General features: G+C 39.1%; 1 protein-coding gene across 37 annotated transcripts in view; it reads left to right on the forward strand.

The window, feature by feature from the left end:
* The window catches only part of PTPRD (protein tyrosine phosphatase receptor type D), a 1,169,657-nt gene that overhangs the window by 806,043 nt on the left and 337,230 nt on the right, over positions 1–26,384 (forward strand). Inside the window, exon 1 of one of the 37 annotated variants that reach the window (XM_058043171.1) lies at positions 1,515–1,880. The exons of the other annotated variants lie outside the window; for them this stretch is intronic. The gene's annotated coding sequence lies outside the window, so the exon portion shown is untranslated. Of the gene's footprint in view, positions 1–1,514; positions 1,881–26,384 lie in introns of those variants that run through there. 37 annotated transcript variants of the gene reach the window in all.

Raw genomic sequence — 26,384 nt, forward strand, 5'->3', positions numbered from 1 at the left:
CCAGGATGAGAGGCAGCACTGTGGCCCATCGGTGTGGAATCCAGGATGAGAGGCAGCACTGTGGCCCGTCGCCGTGGAACCCAACACAAGAGGCACCACTGCGGCCAGCAGCCCACCTGGAGCTTCACTCCATCACTTCCATTCCAGGAAAGCCAACTTTTCCAGCATCAGTGCTCATGGGCTCCAAACACCATAATGCCTAGCTAGCACTTACTGCGTTTATACTGACACTCTAACCCCATTTTACTCAGCGTGAAGGCTGTCACAGGGGGTATATCTTCCAGGCTCCCACAGAAGTAGCCTAGAAGTTTACAGTGAGGTTTTCCAAAGCACTCTTCACCTAAATACTACTATTCCCACCTACGTTCCTTCTCTGCAGAGGACTGGACAAAAGACTAAGAAAAGCCGGGATGGACCCTGTTCCAGTCCAAGCTAGGCCACCGACTGTGCCAAGCAACACGTGGTGCCACTCAGCATGGAACCTGACCATCCTCCAGAAAAAAAATTTGGGACTTGCCATACACAAAGACGACTGCCACTAAAATATCGCTTTGCCACACTGTCGCTCTGGGACACCTCTCGCGGACCGGCAGGTCTGGCACACCCCCGTCGGTGTAACCATCTGCCCGCGGAGGCGCACAGGAGTTGAGCACGGCGGCGGGGCGCAGGCAAGTTCCGCGGGCCCGGCCGCCGCCCCGCCGCTCTGCCCCCCGCCCTCCCTCGCCGGCCCGCTCCGAGTGACGTCACCGCCCCGCCCCCCGCGCCCGGCGGCGCGCGGGTGTGCGTGCGGCGCGCGGCTCCGGAGCTCGGCCGGCGCGCGGCCCGGGATGGGGCGGGCGCTGCCCGGGTCGCCGCTCCGCGCCCCCCCAGCCTGCCCGTACACGCACAGGCACGGACAGCGGCAGCGGGCTCTCCCCGACTCTTGGGGCCGTGCGGATCCTGTGATCCACGCAGCGTAAGAGGATTAAAAAAGAATAATCACAAAAACCCACAACCCAACAAAAAAAGCAAAAGCGCACGCACACACACACACACACAAAAGCGCAAACAGACATCCAACCCAAAGCCCACAACAAACCCACGAAACGGGAGAGCGTCCTCTCTACCGGTGTCCCCACGGCGTCCCCCTTCTTCCCCAGAGGAGCCAAGCGAAGTGGTGGGGGAGGGTTTTTCACGTTTCGACTCTCGGGGACGGTTTCTGGGATTTTTTCCCGTGTCTGCCCTCACCACCCCGCCCGCCCTGTGCCCTCTTCTCTCGCTTTTGTTTGCACTGCACTTTTTGTAGCAAGGGAGGCGGGAGAGTGGGTGGGAAACCTCGCTTTTATTTGTAGCAAAAGAATCAGTTAGAAAAGACGAAGGAAGAAAAGAAAAGGAGGAAAGAGAAGAAAAAAAAAAGAGTGAAGGGGGAAGGAAGGAGAGAGAGGGAGAGAGCGAGAGAGAGGGAGGAGGAGGAGGAGGAGGGGAAACGGAGCAGCTAGCTGGGGAACAGAGAGCGCGCCCGGGAGCAGCAGCAGCCGCCGCAGGAAGGAGAAGAGAAGAGCAGAGCGGAGCAGAGCAGCGCGGAGGAGAGGCGGCGCTGGCAGGAGGAGGCAGGCGGGGACCTGGCTCTTCTGGATGCTGGATTTTCGGACTCTCGTTGACTCTCTCCTGCTCCCCGGCGCCGCACTGTGAGAGACACGCACGAGCGTCAGGCAGCAGCGGCGGGGCTTCGCTCGTAGCTGCTGCTGCTGCTGCAGCGGGGCTCGGATTAAATTGGCCGCCCCGGAGCCGACCGGGAGCAGCGGGAGGAGGTGGCGGCGGCGGCGGCGGCGGGAAGCAGCGGCAGGCGGGCGGGCAGCGGCGAAGGCTGCTGCTGGGACCGGGGGAGCCAGCATGACCAGGTAACTGCCCCGCTCCTGACCCATTTTTCCTCCGCCGCCGCTCCCTCTTTGCCGCCTCTTTAGGCGCGCTTGTGTGTGTGAGCCCAGAAGTGTGCGTGTGTGTGTATGTGTGTGCGTGCGCGCAGCCCGCACACATGTCCCTCACGCACAACTCTCCCGTGGGTGCCCCAGGGCTTCTCCCCGGCAGCTTCCAGCCCGCTCCCCGCGCCTCCCCTCCGAGTCTCAGCCTGGCGGCGAGGCCTGTTCGGGGAGCGAGGGGAGCTGCGGTACGGGGACGGGGGATGGGGCAGGGAGAGGGCGATTGATGGATCGGAGTCGACGTTTCCACTGAGTGCCGCTGTGCGCGGGCGGGGAGAGGGGAGTACGGTAATTATACACTGTCTGTTTGCTTTGGCGAACGAATTATTAATATTAATTATTTTGTTTATTCTAACGGGTTCGGAGATGGGGGAAGGTAGCAGGGTGAGAGAGCAGGCATCTGCCGCTGGAGAAGGGACTTGGGGGTGAGCGGCCAGTAGGGACCCCGGGCGCCCGTCCGAGCACGGCTCCCTCCTCCTTCTCCCTCTCCTTCTCCTCGTTCTCCTCCTCCTGCTGTCTCGCGGCGGAGCGGGGAGGCACGGAGATGCGAAGATTTTCACAGGTTAGGCTTTTAATTTCTTTGTTTACTCTCGCGAAGCCACTTGAAAGGAAGCACATCGGGCTGGAAACTCAGTTTTCCGAGCGTTCGCAAAGGGGTTCTTGAATTTGTTCAGCAAACTTAGCAGCACCCTCTGCGCCGTCTGCCCGTGCAAGGAGGCACTCCTTACTGCTGCAGCCGGGCTCTCCCAGACTGTTGTTTTCTTAAACAGTTGTTTTCTTGCACGGAATCCCCTGTTTCGCCTATTATATGTGCCCTCAGTTCTGGACAGAACGGTGTTCTTTCAGTTTTAAGTGATTACCACTCAGCTTTGCATGTATGGCTTTTGAATGCCTGCTTCTCCTTGTTACTCCTCCAGAACTGCTGTCATGCGTATTTTATTCTTTTGCCTGGCCTCTGTACAATTACTTCCTCGTGTAAGGAGGGCAGCTTCTCTGCCGTGATTTCGATGTCCATACTCCCAGTTCTGACACACGTAGAAGGGTTAATTTATGTACAAAGAATTGTTAGGGTTTTATGTGTTCCTTCACTTGTCACCTGAGATGGCGTTACATTGGGGATAAGTCTGTAGGTGCTGATTTACTTTCGAGTTTTCCTATTTGCAGAGTATTTGTGTGATGACACTTGTATTCTCTTAAACTTAGGATTAATGTGGGAAGCTATGATTGTCTTCTCAGCCTTTCAGAGATCGCTTCCAACATACCTTTTGTTCAAGCACGAGCAACTTCTCTGTAATGTTGGGACGTTATTGGGGATTTCGATACAGAGACGGAAAAATGTATGTATCATATTTTTCCTTCTTCTGGTATCTGCTAGTGGTTTGAAATGTTGTAACAGTCAATACTTTCTTTTCTTGCTGTAAAAGTGTATAGTAAATGACATCATTTTCTCCTGGGCTGGGAGCAACGAATCCTACAATTCTTGTTATGAATGGAGCAACTCTGAAGAAAAAAAAAAATATTATCCCCTGTCCTAAATACGATCATATGTACTTGCATCTTACTTTAGATGGCAATTTTTTGATTGCTTCTTTAAATTGCCTCTCATGAGATGAGCTATTACTGCTTTTTTAATGTGTGAAATTGACAAACTGGTCAGTTTAATAAATTCAGCTGTCAAATTTCGCTCAGTCAAAATTGCTAAAAGCTGTAAATATACTGGCAAGGGATTTTTAAGGTACCAAGTGTTACACAGAAAGAATGGATTTAATGAGATACTTTTTACATGAATAGCTTTCCAATTTTAGTTTTGTCACTTGTCTTAATATGGTGAGGTATATTTAGATATCTTTCAACGCAAAAATGATGTATAGCTTTTCTGTATCCACTTAAAGCAGTAAAAGCTTTGTCTTAGTAGAAGTCTTCTACTCTTGAGAAGATACTAAGAAATTCATTATGGTTTGTGTGTGCTATGGCAAGCTGTTAGGAGTGGTAAGGCATGGTAAGGAAAATGGTACCTCGCTATTTCTAGATTTCAGGAATTTGTCTTAGGACCTGCTTTTAGACCCAGCAGTCATACTACTTTTAAAACAAGCGCTAAAGAATAAGGCAAATAAGCATTGTGGTGTGATGGTTATGTAACTCAAACCACCAGCAGTCAGCAAACTCAATGGGTGTTAGGAAATCAGTGCCTAATCTTAGGAGAGGATTTGCAAGAATCTGCTTGGGGATGTGGTAAAGATCCAGGTGTCTGGAGATTTAAGTCTGGTCAGCGATTCACCTTTCATTTTTAACACTGCCTTTTGCTTCTGCGTTTGAGGAATGCGGGGACCAAAACTACACGAGCTGAAGAGTAGGAATTCCCCTTCATCTGCTGCTGTGTGTACTGAGCCACTAGGGGCCTGTATAAACTGCTCTCGTAGAGCAGACACCAGTGCATGGCATATGCTCACTTTCACCAGGCGTTTTTTACACAGGTGCATAATGTCAAAGCAAAGATGCCAGTAATTCATTCCTTTCTAGTAAATGAGACTGCAGTTTTTTTAGGAGGTGGGTACAAATTGCATATTATTTATTTTTTTGTATTTTGCCCTACTTCATCTGTTTCCCCAGTCCTGTATTGTATCCAACGTCTCTGCTTTCTTGATTACAGTGGGAGATGGGGATGAACATGACTCAGGAGGTGCAAATTTTGGGCGAAGTTGGATTTGTGTGTCTTCTGCATTTCATATTTTCTGCATTTCATATTTTAAGCTGAGAAAATCAGATTTGTTGCCTGTGTGTTTTTTCTATTAGATTAGTAATGGTACTGTTCCATGCAAGTGTAGGGTTAAAAGATAAACTAAACAGGATTTCTACGAGGCAGGAACCGACATAGATTGATGGTGTATTTAAACTAGCTTTGTAAGTGTTATGTAAGTTTGAGAGTGTGTCAGCTCCAAAGCTTTGGCTGGAGTGTAGTCAGCATTTATGGGACATGGGCTGAAGATGCATGATACATTCTTGAGTGTCGGTTTCAGAAATTTAAAATCCACCAGCCGTAGCATTCTTAATAGACATTAAGCAGTAAGGTCAAGTATACTTCCACTGTTCCATTGTTGGTTTTCAGTTTTTGAAACAAGGCAGATAATTTGTAAAAGAGCAAAGCTGAAGTATTTGCATATTGGATTTCCTTCGAAATGAACTTCCATTACTAAGCTCTTTGAGAATTCTCATTTGGAAGGATTTTCAGGCTGAATCACAGTAAGGTCATAAAATCAAAAAGCAGTTTCCCTATGGTATGTTAATTTTTTAATAAGCTGTCTTTTAAAACATCAGAGTCTTATATATTGTTCGGTGTTGGGCCACTTACAGCAAGAGGGTTTTTTCTCATCTTGCTGACAACAGTTGTGCAAATATTGACTGAGCTTAATTTTCTGAAATGTGTGTGTGCGCCTTAGGTAAAGTTTTGATGAAATGTAATGAAATCTACTTTAAAGGTTTTCTCAAATGATAAGCATTGGCTCAAAAGTGTAAGTCTTGCTGCTTATCAGTAAACCAAGGCGGTGGCTCTGAAATGCGGAGGATAGGCACTTCATTTGTGCTTCGGATATCAAAACGACTAATACGGTATGGATCTATGAATCATTGTATTTCATTTTTGTATATGACTGTGGTGATTTTTAAACTTTTGTTCTCTAACAAGAGTTGAGAGAAAGGTATAGATATTTGCTGATTTAAGTTCGGTGTCAGTCACATAATGCCATCTATAGTAACAGGAGCTTTCTTTCACTGTAGTTCTTTTTGATAACAGTTGTCATAACATAGTCAACATAGTATATTTTTATGAAAACTCTCAATTTTATATACTATGCGAGTGTATTTTATTTGCTTAATCCTTGTATTCTTTGGAAAAGGCCCTACATAAAGCTAGTTAATGAATGTATGCTGGCAAATTGGCAGCCTAAAGCAAGAATATGTGTTTAAAAATACTTATTTGAATACTATCAGGAATTTACAAAGTAGGAGCAGAGAGGAAGCTTACTTCTCCTGGTGATCTGCTACGGTGAAGGTTGCAGTACAGCTGGAGAAATCTGATGATTTAGAAAAAGGTTACATGAGAGTGCTTTGCATATAAATTCCTTTCCAACAAGCTTCATTTCACTTGTTTTTTTAAGAGACTGGGCATTAATAGAGCCGTATTTACTACTGCACAATTTCACCTTACATTTCATAAGCTCAGACGACTTTCGATAGTTTATTGATAGTACTTATCTTAAACATAGCATGTTTGTGTCTTCCTATAAGAAGTGGATAGCTAAAATGCCAATGAGAGAAATGCAGAATAATAAAAATTGTTTCTGTGCAAAAAATTAGGTTAAATTGAATAAAATATGCAGTGCTTTTAAGAACTTAGTAATTATTCAGGTTCTTTCAATTCATTGGTAAAAGTGGTAAGTCAAACAGAATACTATGAGCTTCTTTTTCAGCTACATCAGCAGGTATACATAGTCTGAACTTCCCTAAGATATTCCCTAAATTTACCTCTTTAGGTGTCTTCTGCTTACATGCTGTGACAGGCTTCTTCATAAACCTTAATAGCACAGTTACAGAAAGAGAAAAACAAAAAAGGCTATGTGATTATCTTGCAGTAGAGTTTCAAAAGATATAGAGTTTTTTTTTTTCTCTAAAATCAGCTTCTCTGTTTATACTTGATATCTGATTTCTGGTGGGGGTTCTGTGTGTTCCTTTGAATACAAAGAATGGGCAGAAAATGTCCTCCTCATTCAACAGAAAAAGGTGGAATTTCAGGCATTTTGATTTATTGTACGAGAGGACATGCCCTAGTAGCATACTGTCATGTCTTGAGCTTCTTCATATTTAAGCACATTGCAGTTATTTTAGTTTTTCAGTAATCTTCCAGTTAGTGAAGTCACTCCTTGGGTATACAAATTAATTTATTATTTGCAGACAATCAAAATGGATGTCCTGGTTAGTGCCAGCCAAACTGCTCACATATTGTTGTGGTCAGATAATGCACACCTTTTTCCCAAGCAGTACATCAAATGTGGTATATTGCGTTATGCCAACAATTTTATTGCTCTTTCTTTTACAGTCTTTAGTGTTCTGGAAATTGCGTATCTGTAAGTCAGAGTTCAGTAAGTAGTGTATAAAATCTGGCGTTTTAGGTCGTGGAATTGGGTGATGCCTAAGAAGAATATAGTCAGTACCAATCTGACCAAAACAAATGTGACTTTGGTATGAATTTGCAAATAAATATACATTTGTCTAACAAATTTTCCCAATCCATTTTGATCTCAGCATCTTACCTTGGCTTATTCTTGGTTTTACCTAGAAATCTAGGTTTTTTGATACTTGCTTTGACTCAGCAAGAAAAAATTCAAATACATTCTGTTAGCAATGTCTTAGTCTTTCTGATCTTCAGAAAATCACTCTTTGCTGAGTTTGAACACAATAATTCTGCTTGCTTTACAATGTTGAGTAAATAAAAAAAAAAATTAATTACCTTTGGAACTGTCTGTAGGCCATTTTATTTTTATAGAACTATGCCAAAAAAGCTGAATTTTGTGTATAAGGAATATAGTGCTATTTCTACTATTTCATTTTTTTGTTCCCTCTCCCTCCTTGCCTTCCTATTCCTCCCCACTCCTTTCCCCTTTTCCTATAAGAACAAAGATAAAACTGATCTTATTGAAGTTCACAAAAATACATACAGAATTCTGTACTCCATCCCATTTTTTCATCTTCTTTATGCCACAGAGAATGGGTTTGTGAAGCAGACACATGCCACTGTTTCTAACGCAGAGACATGATTAATTTGTCTTGTTCATCTGTATTACTAAACTTCTGTTAATCATTCGTTTAATTTTATTTTCTTTTTAATTTAGGAAAGGGCTTTTTTCCACTATGGAATTTATTGGAGGCAGAGAGGTCTTTTCTTAAAAGGTTGGTTGTAGGATCAAGTATTTTCTGCCTAGGTTTCAGTAATGTGACTGTCAGGTAAATAATTGCTTTACCTCTTATGCTACTTTTTGTTAAAATCCTGTTTACATGTGTACTGTGTATTAACACTTCTGGAATTCGAGTATTTTTTTCTATTGTTTTGACTATTTTCTGTTTTTTCTGAAATAAGCAAACAGCTCATTTTTTGGAAAGTCATTCATTTGCTGTAAAGAATGTGCAATGAAAGATTTGTAAAACACTGATCAGAAAGTAGGACAGGAAGTTTTATTTATTTATTTTTTTGTTTGTTTAGGATGGTAGTGTATCTTAGAAAGCTGCTTAACTACTGCCCAGTGCAGCTGTCCTTCCCTGAAAGATTAGGTTTCAGGAGCAATGATGGATGTTGAATGCCTGTAGCCAGTTGTGGGGTTTTCTCTGAGGTCAGTGCTACTGATGGAGGATAGGAATTTACAGCCTTATGTCTCTTCCCCAAGCATTTCTTTAGGGGAAAAAAAAAAGCCCACAACAACTAGGAATGTTCAGTGCTGAGCTTCTGTTGCTGCATAATCTATTCATACTAGTGAGAAAGAATAAGTAGATTTGTGAATAGCAAGGATAAATTTGGTCATGAGTGTGCCCTTTTGTTTCACAGCAACACACAGAAATAGCTACAAAAAAGGAAATGGGAAGATGTGATTTCATTTAGAAATCTTTCATATTATTTTAACCTGTGTTAAGAGGTTTGAAATTGATACTATTGACTTTTCATTTCAATTGTTTCAACTGTGTTTCAGAACATATTTTCATTTTTGACCTAAAAATAGGATTTTTTTTTTTCCCCATGGAAGAAATAGTGGTCTTCAGCAAGCACAACCAAAGCAGAGTAGATGTCCATCAGTGATGAGAGGGTAGATGTTCATCAGGTAGAAAGAGTTTACTTTGATAACATATAATGTTACCTTAATTCAGGCATCACAATACATATTGTTAATAAAGATGGATAGTTTAATACTCTTAGCTGTGTTTTCAGAAGCATTTGTTGAGGTCAGACTTTCAGACTTTATTTTTGGACTGTCTGCTTTCCCTGAGCTGTTGAAGTTTGCTTCTGATACCACGGTGATGTGATTAATTTAAAAAAAATTTGGTTGAGAAAGGTGCACAAAAATCCCAGACTGCTTTATTGTTAAGCTTACAAACTGTTTTTGAATTGTTTTTATTAATTTGTACCTTAATGGTATAGGTGGACTTTTCTGTCAAGCCTTAGAAGAGTTGTCCTAGTAGGCTGAAAGCCTTCAGTGATCAGTGAGAATGATTTCATTTGACAGCAGCATTATTTGGATCAGATCCATAGTGCTTTTGTGCCTTTGCATAAGTGGTAAAGCTTTTACCTTGGGTAATCCTAGCTGTGGTTAAATTCAAATCCAGACAAGAAAGCTTAATAAAACATCTGATAAGTTGATTTATAGTATCTCATAAATTAGGGAGTAAGAAGCATTTTGGTAAAGAGAAATACTTATCTGGAGAACAATTTTGCATCAAGGAAATGGCCTTTTGCCAAATGCCTATGTGTTCTACTTATTGGCAGCATGCCATCAACTTTATTTGGAAAACTCTCTTTGCTTAAGTAATAAATATTCACTATTTACCAATTAATGTTACTATCAATATAAGATGGATTCTGTTATTAGAGTTTTTCTTTACATTTTGACCTATTTCACAAAGAATGGACTTTTGCTCATTACCATTAAGTGCATCAATGAATCTTGATTAACAGAATTTTCCAAACAGTAAAATTGATCTTCTTACTTTCCTTGATAATTTGGGTGGTTTTGGGATATTATTTTTTATTGACCTGAAAAGCCTTGAATTTTTCTACTGTAGGTGGCATGTGATAGAAAAATTGTAATATCAACTTGAAGAATTGTTTGTCTTAGTTGATAATAATAAAAATTTAATACAATTTTGTTTTGTTAAAGAAAAGTGTATAATCAGTGTAAGTGGTTGCTGCCATTCAGTTCCATATGTAGAATTTACACTTGTTTCCCATTTTACATTTACAAAATGTGTCTTAAATGGTCGCATGAAGTGTCAGTATACTGACGAGATGAAAATTTCATCAAGGGAAGCAGACTATCAAGAGAGCGTTGTACTTTGTAATGCTAACAGGTGGTAGAGAATGCCTGCAGGAGCAATCACACCTCCCTAAGAATCCTAGCATTCTTTGGGTTTAATTTTGTATGATTACAGTGACTGGAAAAAAGCAGAACATTAGGTCTTGAGCAATAGTATTTTGGTTAGCTTAGTTTTGGACAGTGTGGGGCTGAATTAAAAACTGTGTTTATATAAAAAGGAAATGTTTATTCTTCATCTGTTTGACTGTATCTGATGGAATAGATATATGTCCTTCTGGACAATGTAATCCCTAAAAGGACACTTACTAGGACTGTATGCCTTGCTGATTTATTCATAGGATTGCTTTATTAATCTAGTGCACAAGGGTAATCTTATTCCAAAGGTATTAGAAAGCATGAAAATAACTACTAGACTTCTTAAGAGATGTGGATTTCTATGTCTTCAAGCAATTTGAATTTATAATCTCAATCAGTCTTTGTACTTTTTACTGCGGAGTATATAAACTGTGGAAGCTGCAGAGGCCTTAAAACTCTTTTTTCATTGTTGCTAATCTCTGCAGTAGTCCAGATAAGAGAGACAGAGATTAATAAGAAAATGATAATAGATTGTCAAGCATAGAAGAAAAGTATGGTAAGATTTTTCTACCATGATGATAGAATCGAGTTGCTAGAAATGTTTATATGTTAACCAGTGCTTAACAGAGGTATACTCTTAACAAACAAACAGCTTTTTCAGCCTTTTTTTGGTTGTCATTTTCTTTAGGGGGTGAAGAGCTTGCTATTTTGGTGTGAAATTTTTTTTTCCCTGGATTAACTTCATGTTGCAGATGCCAATCAGAAAATTAGGCAGAGGTTTCTTCAGCTTTTATCTGTTGCTCAGATAATGGTCTTAAGCTCTATTTCATATTTAATACAACAGAACACTTGAAAACTTGAAAACTTGAAAACTAAGAACTTGGGAATGGGATGAACCTGAAGGAGTGAAATTTTGCAACCTCAGAATTTTCGCGCCAAAGCAAAACTGCCATATAATCAGTGTCAATTTCACAGCTGTGACTGGGTATGTCCCTTCCCCATCTCTTTCTCCAAGTAGCTCTCCATCTTGATTTTTCAATTCTATGATTGTATAAAGATTAGGAAAGAGAAATTTGTCTTTCTAAACAAATACTAATGTCTACTTCATACTGTACTTGACTCTCTCTGAGATGAGTCTTTTAGTTGTTCTTTAAGTGCAACTCTCCATAGCAGTTCTTGCTTCATCTTGTGAGAACATATCTGAGGTTGTGAGCTCTCAAAATTATGAGAGTGACTCTCTAAACTGTTTTTTTTCTTTTTTTTTTTTTTTAGAATATCACTGGAATCATGAGTATCGTATACTTTTATTTGTTAGGTTGTAAAAATCCCCTCTGCAACCAATTGTCAGTGCAATCTCAAAGACTTAATTTATGGTTTCTTACTTCTGCTGTGAATTACGGGTGCATCCATTTGGATTGATCTCTGATTTCCTTGACTATGTATCAGTATCTAGAAAGCAGTCTTTGAGTACAGGCATTGGTGTACTCATGACTCCACATGAGTCTGTCCACATGCTGCCTTTGTTGAGGTATTTGAGCAAGTCTAGGCTATCTGTCTTTTAAAAAGTTCTGTGCTGTCTTTTATGTCTTGGATAGGATACAACAATGTCTTTTTGTTCTCTGTGAAATCTTTGCTTTTTCAACCACTTCCCATTTTTCACAGCAGGAAGTTTTCCACATGAAAAGAAGAGAAGGAGACCTGCTTGACAGCTTCTCTTGTCTCCTTGTGTCTAGAGAGCTGCATGAGTGTAGCAACAAAGAAATGGATTTCTCTGGTGCTATTTTGGTGGTTTTTGTCTCTAGGTGCAGTGGTAGCAGATTTAGATTTAACTGGATATTGGCTCTCTCTTCTTCAGGTATAGGCTTCCATTTAAATCTTTCTGTTACTCAGCTGAATTCAGTTTCCTAAATCCCATGTCTGTCAGAGTAAGTCAGGTTTTATTGAGACATGATCCTGCTAATTTCTTCTCAGAGAATAAACTGGCAAAAGAGATTCAGGCAGATACTTCTGAGTTCAGGAATTTCAGGAGTATAGGTTCCTACACTTTCAAGCTCACTTCAGTGCCAGGTTGTCTGAGTGAAGTCAGGGCTAGGTTTTTTTAAACAGCTGTGTTAATATTTTGAAGCATTAAATGTCATTAATAGACACCATTTGTCAGACATGGTCGTGTTCACTATATTTTTCTTAGTGTGCTGTGTGATTTTCTTAGTGTGCTTAGTGTGATTTCTTCATCATGTTTAATATGTTTGAGAATTTTGAGGCAGATTCTTACTGTGCTTTTCGCACTGATGGAGTTAGTAATACACCTACTGAGTTTCTGAGGTGTTATGAGTAGGTAACTATTGTGGTTTTTGATTTATGTGTGTACATATCTGTATAAAACAATTAAGCAGGATTTTGCCCTGCTCTTGCATGTGTGAGTTTTGGTTCTGTTAGTGTTGGGCAGATGATTGCTCCAGTCAGAGGTATAGATGTGTTACTAGGTTTATGGTGTTGCCTGTAGTAGCATGTGTTTAATAATTTAGTAGCTGCTGAGGGGAGCTCAGTGTGAACAGTTCCACTGTTAGGAATGAAGCCACAGCAGCTGAGAGCTTATGTTTTCCTGAGAGTCCAGTTAATGACACTTGTCATAGGTGTTTAATTGTGATTTTGGTTGCTTTGTAATGGTTTGAAGCTAATACTGAACTTTTGTGGCTTGTCTGAATGTATACAAAGTCTGAAGCTTCTTTCAGAATTACAGTTTTGGCTATTTGGACATGGCTTTCTGTATCGGTGTGTTTTTAAAGTCCTGTTCTTACAAAGACCAGTTTTCAGAAATTTCTATCACTGAGACCTTGTACTTCATGGTGTCTTGTCAATGTCTTGCCTTCTTACTGTTTGCTAGTAGCTTAGATACTTGGTCCATAATCTTCTATTTTTTGCTGTAATGATGATGATTTTTCTATTTTTCTTAGTGGTTTGTAGACTGAAAGACAGATGGTCCATCTCAACTAATAATTTTTTACAGTGTTTTCTTGAAGATACTGCAATACTTACTGAAAAATGCAGAGCCTTCCTGCCTTCCTTTGGAGGACTGTGCAAATATTTCTATGTTCAGCAATGCCCTTTCAGATTTTTCCTGTTGAAGCATCAAGGTAATTTTCTGATGCTTCTTAACTGAAAGTATAGCTGAAACTTAGCCTTCAAAAGTCTTGTGGCTTCCCTTTATTCAAATTATAAGTTCCACTTGTATTTTACCAGTTGTAAGGCACGCCTCCATGGCAAGTTACAGGTATGTGAGAGGGCTTGGTGTGTGACTAGTAGTCAAATAGCTGATAATTGAGTAAGCCTCAGTGGAGTGAGATGATGTTAGATTACTTAGATAGCAGTCAAGAAGTACTTCATACTCTCAGATGTATGTACCAACTCTTAGGTCTCAAGTGGAATAAACAGGAATAAATCAGATATTGGGTGTCTGTATATATAAATTGAGTATAAATCTATTGTGTGTCTGTGTAAGGGACTGAGGGTGTATATAATATGCATTGGTAGTTTTACTTGAACAGTCAATAGTTTTATAGTTGCAATTTTAAGACAACTCAGAGGTATGAAGGCATTGTACACTTGTGCATTGCAAATACACTGCCCAGACAGAGATATTGCAAAGATCCACTGAATGCTAAAAACTAGTCCAGTCAGCTTTACTTTGCAAAGATCCCCTTACTGCTGCATCAGTATACGTAAAAAAATGCTTGTGTGCATCTTCTGTGGTTTACAGCCTAGAATTTAGTCCCTGGTTTGTGTCATTGGCTAATAAAATAGGAATAACACAGAAAAAAAGCATGGCTGTAAAACACTCTTCACTCTTCCCTCTTATCTTTCACTAATTATCTGTAATTCTGAGGATGATTTTGAAGAAAAAAGTTGTTTATAGACATATAACTAAAAATAAATTTAGGTGCTGGGAGTCATATAACCAGACTCCATGAAATTACTTCAAAAAAGCTGAACATTCATGGCTGCTGACAAAATGACACACCAAATGAGAGAGGATAATTTTTTTTATGTATTAGAAAGAAAATTGTCTTTTGTAGATTAATGAAGGTTTTTTTTTAAAATGAGCTTCCTTGTGGAAGGACAATGCTTGTATGTAAGCAGTCCTTGGTAGTAAGAGCTGTGTGCTGTATATGGCTCACTTTATTTATGCACATACTCCCACAGTATTAAATGGATTTAATCACAGATCAGGTTAGTGGTGCTTTGTCCTGTCATTCTCTATAGTAAAAGTGTATGTTGGAAATACGAGAACATATATGAGGAAATGTAAGCATGGGCAAAAAGGATAAATAAAAAATACTTAATTTAAGGTAGAGTTCAGCAGAGAAGTTAGGCTCATCCATACCTGTAACCATATTTATAGGTAACTTCACCACTGTGTAACAGTACTGAAATCTGTGAGGATATATGTGGGTTTAAAAGTAGGCATGGGTGTGGTTTTAAAACAAGTAGACACACGAAAGTGATTTGTTTTTAGTTCCAACACAAGTCTGTGGAGTGAAATGAAGTAAAGAATGCTAATTGTTGCTTTACACTATTTTTGCCTTTTCTCTATAATGTTCAAATAAGTATTATTATCATAGTTGTTAAGAGATAGAATTATCAACTGCTTTCTTGGTTTATGGCATGTATAAAAGTAATAAAATACTCCTTGATACTGTTTTCTTTTCAGTTTGCATACAGAGCAAGTAAAGCATCTCCAAACTATTAAATTAGACTGTATTTTCCTTTGTGCTCATTATGGAACTTGGTCATTTTATTACAGGAAAAAATATTAACAAGTAAGAGGTCTGTAAAAGGTCACAATCTGTTGCTATAATTGCTTCAGTTCATATACACTGTTTAAAATGTTACGTGATTCAGGAGCGATACTATCACTATGTCAGGAATTTCTCTCTTTCATGAAACCACAATGCGGGGCTGAAACACTGTATACCCACTCAAGCCAAGAAATTATTCTAATTGTTTCATACTGTCTAATATTATAGTGAAGTATTTATCTGAATCAGCTGAGGTGTTTTCGAGTGTTTTTTTGTGTCTTTTTTTCCCTCCACTGGTCTTGTTCTGTTCTTTGCATTGGGTTATTCACAGCTTTATTGAATTAGTGATGGATAAAAAACTTAGGTGAAGTATTTCTACGACTTCAAAAAAAATCTTGCGGATATTGAAAATAATGAACAAATTGTCATTTGATGCAAATCTGTGGACTAAAATGTAGATTTTAGATGGCATTTAGTCATAAATTATGCTGTAGAAGTAATATATTTCATGGATTGGTATGTGATGTTATAGGTAAGTGCCATACTCAGGGCTTTAAGTCTGTTATTCTTTAGCTTTCATTTTACATTCTTTTAGAGTTTCCAGCCTTTTGCCTCAAAAAGCTTTTATTCTTCTTACATTACTGGTGTTCTGCGCTCTCATCTTTTTCTGTTAGTGCCTTTTGTACATTTTTGTTAAGGTAAATGAGCTGAAGACCAAAAGACTTTGGAAGTTGCATCTAAGGGTACGAAGGTGTCTTTTCTCTAGGTAGTTGGAAGAACATTTTTAAATCAGTATGATTTTGACAACTAGATTTGCTGACATGGACTGATGTATATAGTATAGGCTTGCTTTGATTTTAAAATAGAATTTTATTAAATTAAACAATCCACTTAGGGGTTAAACTTTTCAGTTCCCTTTCTGTCCCTTTACTTCACTGAAGTTTTTGATCCCTTATATACTTTTATAGAATTCAATGCACAGGGATTTATCAGCAAAGGAATAAACATTGTAGTACAGAGCAATCAGATGATTTTCTCTACACATGATAAAAGCAAATATTAATAAATCTCAGAGTCATATGAATTATACAAGGGAAACAATGATAAATATAGGAATGGGTTCCTTGGAATTGTAACAGTAAGTCCCAGATTTCTTCTGCTCTGTGAGAATAAAATCTCTCTTTAAATAAATGTTTTTTACTTCTTTCATAGGACAGAGAACCTGATATATATAGAATCTATTGTTGTTTTCATTTTGGTATTTTTCCAGATATTAGATTTTTTAAAAGAATGGTTTTTGTAGTTAGTTTGTATTAAATTTTCTACCACTGGTATAGGTGAAGTGACCTATTCTTTTGGTATATGCAGTTGTTGTTTGACAATAAACTTCATGAAGGACAACTTTCTACTGAAATAAACATGTATTTACCATATATATATATATATATATATATATATATATATATATATATATATATATATCCCAATATGCATATATGGGATGCAAGTTTTTATTTTAATCCTACATTTTATAGAGGTTTTAACCTTTAGTGTTACAGACTGATTTTACTAAAAATATTTTACTATAACTCAAGATCAACTTACTTTTCATCTTCTACTTCATAGACTGTTTTTACCAGTAATTTTTATGCTGTTGGTTGTTATTTGTGTATAAAACGTGATAGCTTTAGCTGTCATTGGCCTTATGTTTGACATCTTTTTGTTCTGCTTTTATGACTATAAAAATATGACATTCCCTGCAGTCAGATTTTGGCAAGGTCTAGAAGGATTTTTCTTAAAGCGGTTGTGTGTTCAGGTAAATTAAAGTCACTCTGAGGACTTTGAGGATTACTGGATCAATGCACATCATTTAACATAACATTTTCGTTTCTGGGTACTGAAATATATTTAGGAGTTGTCTTACAAGGTACCAGCAGGACTTTGTTAAGTATGTGTGTGTTCGTTGTTTAATTTTTATTCCTTAACTGATGTTTGTATTCAGTGCACATTATAGGTCTCTGAAGACTGAAAATGCTTTTTATTATTGCCTTTTATCTGTCATGCTGTTTGAATGATTTTACTGGACACTAGTAAAGTAGGAAATTGATACAGATAAATTACAGCTTGGATCTATTTCTGTTGTCAGCAAGCACTAAAAGAAAAAGAAAATACGGCTTCTATAAAATGTAGTTATTTAGAAAGTAATATTTGGCAAATTAGTATATGTAAGTTGTCCTTTCTGTGTAGCTTTCTCTGTAGGATTGAAATGTTTACAACCATAGCTGACTCATAAAAATAATATGGAACTGGGCCACTTTTTTTTTTTTTTAATTGATAAATATTTTTCACTAGGAAGTGAAAAGCATCATGATTATTCCAAAACAGATGGATTTCTTTTCTTTCTTTTCAGTCGTAAAGTCTCCTGAGTGCCCGTACATGTGCACTCAGAAAAATGCACAGAAGTAAGAATATTGTGGCTAAGGAGATTGCATGCATTAAATTCTGTTGCTGTTTCTGAACACCAGAAACATATGATATTTTGAAGTTTTGTTGATTTTTTCAATTGTTGACATTTACACAGTACTTACATCTCTAGCAGTACTTTTCAGATGTATCCTCATCTAGATTTAGGAGGTTCTGCTGTGCGCTACTAATTATTCTAGTTTTATCACCATTAGGTGATGAGCGATATTCCTTACATCCTTCCTTCCCTGCTTTCCTCACAGCTTTTAATGCCAGCAGCGTAGCTGTTGTATTTTCCTGGTGACATCAGTTCTGAGGGGTGCTGCGCCTTGGTAATGTGCGTGTGATCCCGTGTTCAGGGGCGAGACGGACAGGGAGGCATTTGGCCGGCTCTGCTGTGACCCTCTGAGGGCACGGGTGTTCCCTCCCTCACGCGCCCGCCCTGTGCTGTGCATGGCACCGACTGCAGGTTGTGTGTGGGCACCTAAGCTTGGCCAGTTTGGGCAGTACAGTTCCTGTATTTAGATAGACTAGCCAAATGCGTTTTTGGCACTCCATCTTTGACAGCATAAGAAGCCTGACAGTTCCATGCCTGCAAGAAAAGAGGCATTTGAGCTTCAGCCTCAATGTTTTTTAACAGTTGCCATATACATTAATTTGTTTGCAGGAGGTTTGCTGGAAAAATGTACCATTTTTTGTCTTTAGTTTCTTTAATGATGTGGTGTTACTGCATCGTGTAGAAATTCCTAACCTCAGCTCTTAAATCTTTTTTGTTACAAATTTAAACCTAACATTTTTGATGTTTAAATTGACTGAAGTTAAAAGGAATTAAAACTAGAATTTACAATGTAGTACTAATACTTCTAAACAGAAATGTTCTGTGAATGATGTGACACCTAAGATTTCTCCATAAAGATTTTGCTTGGAATCTTTGAATTGCTTTGCTGGTAGGATAGAAATTTTGCAGTAATCTGTTATCTTTTTTACTTTATTTTTCTTCCACTTTCTGCCTTTTTATATATAGATTTTAAACTAATCAATAAAAAAAAGAAAACATTTGGACTTTCATCATGAGTTGGTAAAGTTGATAAATCATTATGTCCTTTTATAATGAGTTATGAATGAGATTTGTCTCAAGTGACACTCCTTTGTATTCACAATAAAGTATAAACTTCATTGCATTTTGCACTGTGATCATGGAAAACTTTGAAATACTTCTGGAGCAAGCTACTTCTGAACAATCTCTTTTTTCACTATTTTTTTGTCTTTCTTTTTTTCCTAAAGCAAAATCTTATATTGCAGAATATATGATGAATGTGTAGTCACATAATAAATAATAAATACATAAGTAAATAATAATAGTAAAAACTATGGTGCCAGTTCAAGACCTTTTTGGTCATTCTAATTACATTTCACTGAGGAATGAACATAGAATACAGGAAAACATCCTGAAATTATAGTGCTTTTAAGGTTCTTTGGAAAGGGCGTGTGATGAATCTAAAAGCAGTTTTGAACGTCTGCTCCTGTTTAAGTGGTTATTAAACAGTGTGGGGATATGCTGCTCTGCTGTTACAGCCAGCCTTCAGTCATTTGTGTATGTGTTAAAAGCCGGAACCATTTGGATATGCGGAATCTGTGAGAGTGGCTGATAGATCTGACATGTGCCAGTTGTTGCACAGGCATAGATAGTGTCGAGTGGAATTCAGAGTACTTTGCCTTGTCAGCCTTGTAAGCTCTCCTGGGAGACTTCCAGTAACGTACCAAATTGAACACAGATTGATTAACACAGAAACGTTTTCACTAGGAGCCTTGGAAAAGTGAAATAGGAAAATTGACAGTAATATTCAAGTCTGAAGTCATGTTTACCAAAATCAAATTCTTACGTTTGTGTTGAACTTTGAAGTATTTTTTTACAGTTTATAAACTTGTTGTTTTTTTCTTTTTTTTTGTGAACTGTAGGGCTATTTTTGTAAGAAATATATTTGTACCTGCACTGTTTTGCTGATGGCCTTTTCACGTGGCATGATTTGAATACATTAGATCATAATTCAGATGATATTTGGGACTTGAAGTGTTTGAATAAATGTTGTTTTCACCTACCATGCAGCATTAAATAGTGCTAAGAATTGGACATTACCATGTAATCAATTTTCGTTGTCTGACTTGCTCTGCTTCCATCACTGATCGCAGACAATAGGTTCCATATATTTCACATCATGCATATTAATTACTCTCATGACTTTTTCTGAATTTTTTTCAGCAGCAGAATAAATGTAACCTCTCATATAAGGGATGCAGTGACAGCCCCAAACCATGTTTAATTAGAGCTCAGCATGCAGTTTAAGACTGCATCTATTTACATGAAGTATGATTATTGCTGTTTGTGCTCTTTTTTTCTCTGCTCCTTTAATGAACATTAAATTTTTTAAAATAGATTAATAAGATTGCCCTAAATAAACAAAAACATAAATGTATAAAGGATGAGTAAACTATTTAACATTATAATCCATTTTGTCATGCTGTCTTTCACATGCAATTTCATAGAGCACAAGGATATTTAATGGTTTTTAATCAAAATGTATGTATTGATTTATGCAACACCACAGTGTAAAATGTAAGATTTATTGCAGATTCTGTAGATGACATATTCTTGCACGTTAATGGGCTGAGGTAGTTTTACTATCACCTGAGTAACCTTTAGTGAGTTTGGAATCTTTATGTCCCAAACCTTTCTGCTGCCAATGCCAAACAGAGATCTTTTATATAATGTTATTATTTATGTATCCTGAAGTCTTGTGAAGGCTTCACTGTGTATCTTCTGCAGTTTGTTAAAAACATCACTGAATTTTCAGCAACCTGTGCTGCTTACAGATGACTTTGATCTAGAGACCTACATGTTAAAGGCACCATATCTCATTAGCATTCCTAGAACGTCTTGTTCTCATACAAAATTGGCTATAAATTAGGGAGAAAATTACAGTTTAAATGTGATTTAAAGAAAGTTAAGTGGGTGACAGAGGAGAGCCATAGCAGCAAAAAGGCTGTATGTCAGGCATAAATCATGGCCTTGGGAAAAAGAAACCTAAAATTGTATGAAGGGGTGAGAAAAAGTAGAGGAAAGGATTACTTAGGAAGACTGTTCTAGGGGTAAGGAAGAGCTAAGCCATGGCTGTTGTTTCACACAGGCACCAGTGATAAAGCCAGTAGCAATCGGAAGAGCATCAAGAAGGATTACAGAACCACTGGGAGTAGTGGTGAGGGACTCCAGAGCTCAGATAATGATCAGTCCTTCCAGTTATGCTTGAAAGATCCAGTTGAATGTAGCACATAAATAAATGGTTATGGAACTGGAAGGGACTGCTGAGGCCATGGGACTTACTTTGAGAAGCCTGGTCTGCTAGGGACTTAGAGGGTCCATCTGTCAGAGGAGAAGAGCATTTTTGGTCATAGGTTTGCCAAGCTGGTGAAGAGAACTTCTAAACTCCCAGAGCTAAAGTTTCTGGGAGAAGGGAACCTCAACCCATCCCTCTTCTACCACCTTGATGCCAGTTGCAATGATAGATGGTCAGAGCCTGGAGAGGGATCACAGATCAGCAGGAGAGCACCTGAAGAGCAGCGCAAAGGAATTCCACACAATCCAGGCATTAAGTTAGCTGACCAGGGACTCCACTTAAAGGACAATTAAAAAGGAGGACTTAGAGATACGCGCACCCCTCCAGAGGTGCAATCTTACTGGCGTGATAGAGATGTGGTGGAATTGCTCCTGGGACTAGAGTGCTGGACTGGAAGGATACAAGCTCTCTAGGAAGGACAGGCAGAGGAGATGATGAGGTGCTATTGTCCGCTGTGTCAATGACTAGCAGGAGTGCATGGAGCTCCATCTGAATGAGGAGGTGACTGAGAGCTTATGGATCAAGATTAGAAGGAGGGCAGGGACAAGTGACCTTACGGCGCTAGAGGCCACCCAAGCAGGACAACTGAGGAGATGAAGCCCTCTGTAGACAGGAGCGGCCTCATAATCACCAGCTCTGGTCCGATCAGAGGACTTCAACCGGCCCGATGGCTGTTGGAGGGACAGCACAGCAGCACACAAGCAATCTTGGAGGTTCTTGGAGTGTGTTGGTGACAACCTCCTTCTCTCAGTGCTAGAGGGGAGGTGCTGTGATGGATTTTGTCCTCACCAGAAGGAAGGGCTGGCAGGAAATGTGGAGCTCAAAAGCAGGCTGAGCTGCAGTGACCTTTAAATGGTGGAGTTGAAGATACTTAAAGCATGGAACATATACAGCAAATTCACTACCCTGGGCTTCCGGAGGGAAGACTTTTGCCTCTCCAAGCATCTTCTTGGTAGAGTACCATGGGATAAAGTCTTAGAGGGATGAAGAGCCCAAGAGGGATGGTAAATATTCATCTCCTACAAGCTCAGCATACCAACAAGGAGGCAATCAAGCAAAAGTTCCAGGAGGCCTGCGTCAATAAAGAAGGAGCTCCTAGTAGGAGCCAAATAGGAACCATATAGAGGGTATCAGCAAGGACAGGCAGCTGAGGAGGAGTACAGAGAAGTTTTCCAAGCAGCCAGGTATCAGGTTAGGAAAGCTAAAGCACTGGTAGTATATCTGCCTAGGGACGTAAGAGCAACAAGAAAAGCTTCTATGTATATGTCAGTGATAGATGGAGGACTACAGAAAATGTAGGCCTTTCTTGGAAGAGAAAAATCAAACAGGAGATCTGGTTAGCCTGCACATGGAGAAGGCTGAGGTACTCACTCAGCAATTTTTTTGGCAAGTGTTCTAGCTACACCCAAGTCACAGGACTGGGAGAATGAAAAGCTGCATGCTGTAGGAGAAAATAAGGTCTAGAACTGTGGAACCAGATTAGATGCATCTGCATTGAGGAAACTAGCAGATGCAGTGGCTAAGCTTCTGTGCATCATATTTGAGAAATCATGGTGGTCTGGTGAAGTGCTTACGTACTGAAAAAGGAGAAACAACTGCCTGTTTTTAAAAGGGAAAAATGGAAGACATGGAGAGCTACAGGCTGTTTAGTCTCACCTCTGTGCCCAGCAAGATCATGGAGCATATTCTTCTGGAAACTATGTTAAGGAGCATGGAAAACGAGGAGATGGATAACAGCTAACATGACTTTGCTTTTTTGTCAGGCAAATTGTGCCTGATGAGTTTGCAGGCCTGCTATGAAGGATTACAGCATTGGTGGATAAGGAGAGAGCAACATCAGCTACTGACATCAACTATCTGGAACTTTGCAATGCATTTGACACTGCTGCACTAAATCCTTGTCTCTAAATTAGAAAGACAGAGATTTGATGCATGTAGCAGTAAGTGGCTAAGGAATTGGCTGTATGGTTGCACTCCAGAGTTACAGTCAATGGCATAATGGCTGGAATGGAGACCATTCAAGTCTGAGGTTCCTCAGGGTCATATAGGAATTGGCACTGTGTAATGTCACTGGTGGTGGCATGAATTGAGGAATTGGGTGCCTCCTAAGCAAGTTTGCTGACAACATGCTCTGGCAGCAAACTTGAGGGCAGGGGCACCATTCAGAGGGGACTGGCTTGAGAGCTGGGCCTGTGCCAGCCTCAGCGCTCAGCAAGGACAGGTGCAAGGTTGTGCACCTGTGTTGGGGCAATCCCAAACACAAACACAGGCTGGATGGAGAACACATTGAGGGCAGACCTGAGGACTTGAGAGTGTTGGTTGACAAGAAGCTCAGTGTGACTGGACAATGTGGACTTGCAGCCCAGAAGCCACAACCATATCCTGGGCTGCATCAAAAGAAGCAGCAACAGCAAGTTGAGGGTTTTGTGTCTCCCTCTCCACTTTTGTGCCCCATCTCTGGAAGTGCTGGAGACCAGGTTAGGTGGAGTTTTGAGCAACCTGGTCTTGTGGAAGGTGTTGGTCCCCGTGGCAGGGTCACTGGGACTAGATGATGTCTAAGGACCTTTCATTCTGTGCATCAGTAATCCTATGAATAGCCTGAAAGGAAAGAGATATTTTAAAATTAATTCAGCAAATGTGGGAGGGATATTTTGACTATTTATAGGTTCTCTTAAGATAAAATCCTGTATACTATACTAGAAATTAAAAAAAACCCCTAATTATGTTGTCAAATAAAGGCTAAGAAGTGAATATGATCTTGCAGCAGGCCACACAATCTCATTTATGTTTTTTTTTTTAATGGACTTTTTTATGTGCATTTTTTTATGGACTAACTGAAATAAGTCCTGTGGAAAATTACATGATCCTGTATTTGATGACTGTGTCAAAATTTTACTTTTACTCAACTTTTTAAAATTTTAGGTTTGTTGATGCTGAACAGAATGTAGTTTAATGCTGTTTTATTTGAGCTGCATGGTCTGATTTAACCAGTTTGTTCAGGGAAAATGGCATCATCTGTTTGTCTGACTTCAGAACTGCTGTGGGCCACCTTGCAACACCCTCCATATATGCTTCTGCTGTTAATATAATTTTTATATTCTATTTCATAGCTAGCAGTGGCAAGTGCTTGCCATGCAACAGTGACATTTTGTTAGTGTGTTCCATGAGATCCAGAAGTGTTGGAGAGGAGCTTCTGGTTTACTGTCATACAAGTAATGAAGAACGTTCTCATCTGTGTAGGACTTCCAGGAAAAAGGCAGACATTCCTAAAAACCAGCACTTAGTGTTTAATGCTATTCTTGAAGGACAATGTGAAGGAGATAATTTTGTTCTTGCCTTCATTTCTCTTGCCAGAGAATTCCCACGTTTTATGTTGCTTCTGCTGTTGCTGAGTAGGCATGAAGTATAAGACTGAGTGGGCTTTTTTGGTTCCTGAGCTGTGTGTATGTATTAAGACAGTTGAAAACTTCAAAGAGTTTGGCGGTCTGCTCCAGCTCATGAAGCAAATACGAGCTGTTCTCTTCTGACAGTTTCAGTGGCACTTGCTGCATTTGCCCAGACAAGCTGCGTGTGTCTTTCATGGTGGAAAATAGCAGATATTTTGAGTGTTAGTAGGTGCCATTTGATAGTAAATGCAAACCTTTTTTTTTTTCTTTAGCTCTTTTCCTTAATTGACTTAGTTAAAAAAAAGTCACAAAGTATTATTGCATTGGTTAATGTTTGTATGGTAATTTTGTCTTACTTCTTTAACTATGTTGACCTTTCTCAACCGAATTAATTTCAGAAATTTAATTTGTATAAATAATTTTCACCACAAGCTTATGACGTGGACTAGAGTCAGTAAAGATCAGAAATCTCTCAACTAATGAATAAAGGCCTTATTTGCCTCTTGATGATTTACTGTACTTTCCCTATCTTTATTTATGGGTCATATAGAACTTTCCAGTTCTGTGGTTTTATTGTTTCAAATATCCGCAATATTGCATATTTGAAATTATTTACAATAATTTATCTGCTAACTATCTGAAAGCACTGTGCTTTTTCTCTTCTGGACTTAGAATCTAAAGTAACAGTGACAGCTAGACCTTTTAAAATCTCCTCTGACCACAGTGGTAAATTGAAAATAAGAATTTTGTCCTGGGAATAAACTGACAGACTTACAATTTAAATTCTCTGTGGGCTAGATTAGGCCTGTGTGGCTTAGTGGGTAGGGACTGGGCAACATGAGCCTGTTCTGCTTCAAGAAGGACTTAGGGACATATCCAGTAAAATGAATTGTAACAGAAGTTCTGTGAAGCATAGTTCGGCAGAATTTTAAATCAGCCAGTCAATACACAATAGTATTTCTATACTGTTTTTATTCCGTCTGGGTAAAAAACCTCTATCTAGACAATCATTACTCCATCTCACAGACATAAGAAATGGGCACTTCATAGAGCTGCTACATTGTGGAGATTGTCATATTTTCTGCTGTGCAGGGTAAGAGTTCAGTCAGGCTTTTGAAGTGTCTAGGCTGGTGCTCTGGAAAACATACAATCATTTTCACTTTTAAAAAAGAAAAACTTGCAATTTCAATGCTCTTACGACTCTCCTGAAAATACATTTTCTAAACTACGCCTGTAGTTCCTGTGGTATTTAAGAATTTTTTGTGCCCACTCTGAATTCTAGTGTTTTTTTCCTCCCATTTATGACACTGGAATGTAAAAGAGGGCTAGAAACCCTGACAACTTTCTTTCCAGTAGCATTCTTCCAGGAGTTTTGCTTAACTATTTTCACATTAGTTTTGTTAGATGTCCTTTTGCTCTTGTCCTGCTGGTTTTCGCTCAACCGTAATTTAAAATGAGGTTTATTGTTGGTTGTGGTGATCACTCTATGCAACAGAAAACTTTCAATTTCCTTTAGGGGAATTGATACCTTTGCAGTGTGCCGTGTTTCTATCGCAGGGCAGATCCATAATTGAACAATCAATCATTTTGCTTTGCTCTTTTGTTGAAATGTAACTGCTGTCTAAACCTACCAAAAGCCCAGAGTGGATTTAATGTTCTATTATTATTGCTGTTATTATTAACATTGTAAGTGCTGATTAAACATGCCTAAGGATATTGTACTAGATATTACGAGAATGTATAAATTTGCAAAAAGCTTCTATTCTGTGCAATTTTAGGCCTATTATTTTAAGTGGATCTCATTCAGATTCAGTTCACCATGCCCTAATTGGACTAGTTTAATACAGTGTTCTCAATAAAGTGTATTGAGTGGATACTTCTAAAAATGAATATTATGATGAGAAATGTATCATGGGTACCTAAATATATTGTACTACTTATTAATTGTTTGGGCTTTTGATAAATTTAAATCATAATACCTTCTTCAGTGTTATTTGTAAAGAGATCCTGTAGGTCAAGATGCTTAAAATCTGTAGTAATAAATATTGTTAAACATTAGGCTGTAATACTTCATAATTCTAAAGCTTTTGTGGGAAAACAAACTAAATAATTTCTTCTGGGCTGTGTGCAGACACCCTGTAGTGCTTTTGTTGCTGGTTCTTTTCAATGGGTCTTAAGTTCTCCTTACTAGAAGTGATCTCAAACTACTTGTGGAGGTAAGAATGCAGCATGAATGAAAGTT

Source organism: Melospiza georgiana, chromosome Z (genome assembly GCF_028018845.1).
Source record: "Melospiza georgiana isolate bMelGeo1 chromosome Z, bMelGeo1.pri, whole genome shotgun sequence".
NCBI classification, from domain to species: Eukaryota; Metazoa; Chordata; class Aves; order Passeriformes; family Passerellidae; genus Melospiza; species Melospiza georgiana.